The sequence below is a fragment of the Calliopsis andreniformis genome, chromosome 3 (assembly GCF_051401765.1).
Source record: "Calliopsis andreniformis isolate RMS-2024a chromosome 3, iyCalAndr_principal, whole genome shotgun sequence".
Classification (NCBI taxonomy): Eukaryota; Metazoa; Arthropoda; class Insecta; order Hymenoptera; family Andrenidae; genus Calliopsis; species Calliopsis andreniformis.
This window is the reverse complement of record NC_135064.1, coordinates 24,381,964-24,388,855: the sequence shown is the minus strand read 5'-3', so window position 1 is coordinate 24,388,855 and position 6,892 is coordinate 24,381,964.

Genomic DNA, 6,892 nt, shown 5'->3' with positions numbered 1-6,892 from the left:
TGTATCATATTGTTAAGATAACTCTTCTACAACGATTTTCAATCAACATGCAATCGAAATGCATACTTCCCCAGTAAATCCAAAAATACAAGGTACAATATTTTCCCCTTTATACACCGTATTTAATCCACGTGAAACTTTGTCCTTCCCCCAAAATATCATCCAACCTGTTATAACATACAGTCTGTATATCATCCCAGAGTGAAAAAACAGCTACCTAATCAGCGACGAACTTCCAAAAATCGTTCCCCCTCGAGGGGGTTAATCTGTTGAAAAGACGAGACGACAGCTGTTTTAAATCAGTCGTTCGGGCCAGTCGAACAAGCAAGGGTCAACGAGACGGCATTACCCGAGTCAGTGTCTCAGACATACGCGAAAGTCAGTGGTGTTACCAGTGCAACGAGCACCGCGGCTCCCAAGCAAGGACGACCTTCCTCGACTTCTCGTCGCGTACATTCCCGAAACGTCTTTCTCAGCCGAGGACGGTAGCTTGGCGTGCAGTTTTGCACGGTACGCGTACCGTCGTCTGGGAATGGGTGCGTGCCCCAGGCCCCGCACAAAAGAATGCCCGGGCAGGTATACGGACGTCGGTTTTCAGGTAAGCACAAGCCAGGTAAGCCAGGTGGTAACCTCTTTTTTCACTCGGTGTCTGCCCTCTCCTCTCTGCCATTCTCCGAATCCCGACCTCCGTCCTTTTCTCATCGTCGCTCAACAGCTGTTTCCCCGCTCGCGAAGGGTCGTTCTCCCTTATTGTCAACTGGCCCTCGAAGCGGGACGGAGAGGTCGGAGAGAAGGATAGGACTACTCTTGTTCTCGCCCCCTCGAAGCAGGCACATGTCCCACTTTAAATCGTTATAATTCGTCGAACACGTTTGTAGATCCTGTCTAATCGGGCTCACCTCGGTCTTCTTGGATTCGTACGTGCGTGATACCGTCGGAGGAAGTCTGATCGGGCATGTGACCCGAATATTCAGTACACATTGTCAAGGATACGACTCGTTTGATGTGACTTTTTCGTGACAACGATTTTCTCGTCAGGAGTTCGAGAACTCATTGGCTAAATCTTTAGAGTAAAGGTATCTTTTTTTATTATTCGATGGGTATGGGAGGATTTAAGGAGTGGGCGTTTTAGGGCTTCATTTGAAGTGTAGCTAAGGGAACCGTAGATAGTTTATTTCGTGTAACTGATCGTTTTGTATGAATTTTTATTACTTCTTACCTGGGATATCCTTAGTGCGCTGCAGGGATTCCTGCGGATGCTTTATTGCACCTGTCTCGCTTACTTTAGAGCTTGCAAATAAATATTTATACCTCGATGTATTTTTAGACTTTATTATCACTATTACTAGAGGGTTATATTAGACTATATTGCATCGAATTATGATATTGAGTTGAAAATGATAGGACATGGTAATTGGAACCACTTCGATGACCTCGTAAATATTTTAGTAAAAACTGGTTTCTATGAATATTACATGGTTTCACGGAGATCGTACAACACATTATTAAAATTTACTTTACAGCCTGTAGTTTTCAATATTGCAGGTCTGTCCCCAATCGCACTTAAAATACAGTAGCTGTCTCGATTTAAGCCAATCAATTTAGCCATAATGATTACTTTGTATGAATTTCTATCGAGCTCAGTAATTACAGAAAAGTCAAAGTGATCTCAATACCATACCCCATTCATGTATCTCCATTATTTCCACAATATTTCATATGAGCATCTACTTCTCAAGGAAAAAAGATTTTAATAGCCAGAAGCTTTTATCCTCTCTAGTGAGAAATGTCTTTCAATTAAAAACTGAATGACTCGAATCTCCATTTTCCGTGTATCTCTAAATTTTCCGTGTACCTCTCGCTAGATGCTATATCCCTGAGGCTCAACACAAACTTCTTAGCACACCCTGTACAAATCCTCGGCATACCTAACCGCTGGCGAGAGTAGTTACAGTCCTATTCGATTACCGATGTATCCGCAAGAATTTCTGCGACAAACCGATGAAACGGTCAGAACAATTGAATGCATTAAACTGTATTCATTTCACGGAGTCGCAGTTGGTATCCGATCGGACTTAATCCTCCCTTAAACGTCGTTGCGGTTGATAGAATATACGCGTTCGCGGTTAAACGACATAGAAGCTGTAATCCGAGGTGAGGAGATATCCCGGTGTCGTTTTGTTTCCCTCGGCGGTCATCGTCGCTGGAATTTGAATGAAACTATACGGATACCAGGTGCCCGAGCTGCTAAGCCGATCGAGTTCGCACGTTCCAGCCAGATTAGATTCAGTTGTTTTCGCGTCGACGCGACATGCGCGTGTAAACAACCGCGACACCGACGATTAGGAAATCGAAACCCTTCGAACAGTCCTGGAACCTTCCAGGGCACGTGTGGTCAAGCTCTGTTGTGATAGAAGCCATATTGTGCCTGACAGAAATAATCAAAAGTCATATTCTCTACTAAAATAGTATTTTGCACATGTGAATGGATATTAATTACCATATATACACTTTGTAGCAAGATTAAACGATTACTAATTTTGGGCTGAAAACTTGTTGATCTTTGAGCTGCTGTAACTTTACGAAAAAAAATCGTACAGCAGTAAGTCTGGACTCGTCTTAAAGGGCAAAGCCTCTACTATATTATCCCTGAATTGAATGTTACCAGAGATACTTTTCTATTCGGCTGTAGGCCGAGAAACAGAAGATGGTTTTTCCTCGAATATTTCCTAAATTCAACGTACTCTCCGGGACTTGATAAATTTTTTTCGGGACTAGTTTTACAGTAGACTTCAAGTCTGAAACCTCCCCTTTCCAACGAGACCTTAAAAATTAATCTACGATTTTTTTTCGCCAAGTTATGGTAGTCTGAGTGAAAAGTAGAACTCTGGCATCAGAACAGTGCAATGATCCAGGGATCGAAAAAATTGCCAATTTCGAATTTCCGTAACTTTGCGAAAAAAAATGGTACGATAGTGAGCCTAGTTTCATTTTAAAGGACAAAGTCTCTACTTTTCCATTCCTAGATTGAATTTTCTTGAAGACGCTTTCGTACATGGATGCAAGGCGAAAATTTAAAGGTGTTTTTTTTCTCCCGAGAATTTTCCTAGAAGGAATTCTAAAAGAGCCACAATCTTCTCGCAAGCCCCTGTTTAGCCATAGTTGTTCTAGCGTCACAGAGATTTAATAAAATGTAAAAGGGTGGCATCGATCTAGGCCCTGCCTCGTTTTCTGATCAAATCTCAGCCATTTCCCTTCCCAGGGCGCGACGAGGGAAGGGTTATCGGTGCGACTCCTCGTGTATCGCGAATTTCTGTCCGCAGCACCGCGAACTAAAATTGGATGGGCAGATCCTATCTGGCACGTATCGCAGATTGTATCTCTGGTTATGTCGAACCGCACTCGTGTATAAATAGAAACGCCACTATGTCCTGTTATCGATCTTCGGGAGCGGGGGTTCGACCGAGGATGGCCGGGCTGACCGAGCAGCGCACCACCAGGAGTTATTGACTGAAAAGCATTTGGGAATTTCGAGGAGGCCTAAGTATTAAATGCATGCCAAACGTATGGGCAAATTGTTCGCGATCGACGGTCAGTTGAGTCACAAAAGACGGATTAACCCTTGGCTCGTAAAAGCAGCCGAAAAAGGAATAAGCATTCGGGGAGGCGGCATAATGGAGTGGCCGAGGAGCCCTTACAATAACGTAATAAAGTCTAGAAGCTAATCGGTTGAGGATTAGAAACTTTATAATAACGATAGTTGGATTCGATTCTAAAAAGGTTGATGAAAGTAGAAGCTGTGAATTATTGGTTTGAAACGTATGTATATACTTCTTAATTTTCTATAGAGGACTTTTTGTCATGATTTCTTTGAGACATTATCTTCTTCTTTTCAATTCTTTTCTTATTCTTGTCAAGGCAAACACAAATTGATGGCGCATTAAATGGTTCTTATACTCTATAAACTCGTTGCTCTTAACGGGAGTCATGAGACTACATTGAGTTAATAAAACACAATTGTATTGACTAGTTTAGAAGTGTACATCCGATATTTTTAGAACTGTCACATAGCTTACTTTTTTATTTTTTAAATAACAAACAATTGAAATATCCGGCAATATTTTCTGATAAATATGATATATTGTCTTTGGAAGGTTTAATATTTAAACAGAATTTTACGATCGTATTCCTGTCCTTTTGATTATCCCAGGAAAGCAATGACGGGATTACATAAACTATACCCTTCCCGAAGTTTTGCGCAATGAAGACGTTGCAATAATAACAATATTTATATATAACGCTGTTGCATCGATGAAACCGGATTGAACGTTTCATTTTTCAGGCGGCGCTCGAAAGGAAACAATCAATTTCGGCGAGATCCAGCGGATAAACATCATCAGCTTGCAAAAGGCCTTTGAAAGGAGGCGTTGGTCCATCGCTCTCCACGGAAGAACAGCTGGGGGACCTTCGACTCCCAACTGCTATACGTAATCGATGTCGACTGACTTTCTCTCTCGTGGGCCCGGCAGACCAGAGGAATGGATAGGAGAGAACAGCGCTCGCAGGTTCGTAGTTTCGATCTTTTTTTCCAGAAACCACCGTCTGGCCACTGTCTTGGCAGCCTGTCCAAGTATACAACAGTATCTTCACTATAGGATATTATGCTGCGGTGAACAGCAAAGTTTCATCCAGAATGGCAAATTAGAGTACAATGCGGTGTCTGGGTTTCTGAATGTTAAAACGACTATAGACATAGTTATTGTCAGAGTTAATGTATAGGTATTTACTTCGGTTTATACCTCAATTATCTAATATTGTAATAGAGTATTTATTTTGAATGGTCATATTTCGCGCCCTCTTATCAGTTATGATTCACAATAAAAGTGGAACGTGTTTTGCTTGAAGTCCAATCACATGTTCGATTTTCTTTTAATTCGTATGAAGTTCTACACGTGGCTGCAGTACGTAGCAATGTAGACAGTACAGTAGTAATGTAGCGACCAGCTACCTACTGTGTTAACATTAAAATTTCTGCTACGTGGTCGCGCAACGAAGCAGATCCCACGCGAATCAGCAGCTGATGTTGATTTCCACTGACACTCGAAGTCATTAAACTTCCGTTCTGGCATAGGCCGTCGATCCAGATGCAGACACACACAGCCGTCATCCATGTATGCACGTACACGTTCCACGTGGAAGCGTAGGTACACATGGGAGGCCTTAAAGCTCGGCCATGGTTTCCGTCTGGCCCATTGTTCGTTTCGTTCCGAACCCGAGAAAAAAGTCGCTCAGATCGAAATCTATTGAACCGTCTGAAAAGCGAGCCTTTTCTTCTCCTTCGCCGCGTGCTCCCTTTTCGCTGCGTCCTTCTCCGTCCTCCTGTTCCTCTTTCTCTCTTCGCTTTCGAATCAGCCTCGCTCTCTCCCTCTCGTCTCTCGCTGGTTCGCCAGCGATCACGGTCTCCCTCTCGCTTCACGAGCTTCAAATTCGTCAGGGGTGTCGCAAGATTCGGCCGCGGCGAACGCGCCTGATCGCTCGGCACCCGCGAAATGTCAAAACCGTAACAGCACGCGAGTAATCGTACGTTTTCTCGCGAAACGGGTTTCAAGGCGAGAGAAATTTTCGTCGGATGTTTTCTCGTAACAGGGAGCCTGCCACGATGTGGCGGGACATTCAATTGGCCCCCTTTCCTGGGACTCCGGTTTTAAGGTCTCGTATTTGGGGCTTTTAATTACTTGTGCGTATTTGCTCTGTGCACTTTATTAGGTTGAGTAGTTTGGGCAATGAGAAAGATATACTGGAGTTAATGGAATTCGTTTTATTCAGTAAATGTGACTACTGTGGAGGATCTGTGATACTTGAAAACACTTGGCTGAGTTCTTTGAATATCCCAGACAAAATTAAGCCACGTTCCTACATGTAGAACTGAATACCTATAGCTGGAACATCGTGGCTTGACTTCCTCCCAAGTGGATCCACTAATCTATTCATATATTCAAAAATCCTTCTACCGAAATACTACAAACTCCACGAAATATCTCCATACCGCACAGGAAACAAGTAGAAACGCGACTTAATCTTTCTCAAAGAATTCATATATGCAGTTTTTTTTTAAGTTTCATTTACTAGAATTTTCTCGTTGAACTATTTTCCAACATTACAGTCACATATTTCGCAAATGGATAAGATCCAGTAGTTATAGTTACTGAAGTGTTGGTCAACGTTTGATTTCCAAGAATTCCACGTAATTTTCATCGCGTGCCCCGAGACAAGTCACGCGTTCTCGACAGCACGAGCTACGAGTGTCCCGAAGCGCACTTTGAATTCTTACAAACACATCCCACGAATGGATCGTCGAACATTTTCCATTTCTTCTGGTTGCTCGAAAGTGACGACTATAAACACGAAGGGCAAGCATTCTGCAATCACACCTGGCGGTAAATAAATCTTCCATCGAATTCGTGGCTGCCTTCGTGGGCGTCAGCCAAACGAAGAATGCATTTCTAATCGTCGTGAAATTTCCGCAGGGAAATACTTCCCGGGATGGCGCAGAAAAGTGCTGGTGGAGGGATCAGTGGTCGTGGCTCGACCTGACGATCAATGCTGTAGGTAGAAATTTTCATAGGAAAGTTTGCACTGACAATGAGCTGTAGAGTCAGCCTTTTTTTGAATGGAGTTGAGTCTGTGAATTTTAGAACTGTGAGTTTCGAGAGCTTATTGTGTTACCTATTAGATTTTCTACAAGTTTTGTATATTTTTTCCAAATAGGTATTTTCAAATATAAAATTCTTTTTCAAAGTTTTGAGTGCAGCTGAATTAAAGGTGCACCAAAGTCACTCAAGTCTCTTTTTCGCCCAGGTTTATTTCGAAATCACAATAGTTCCTATATCGA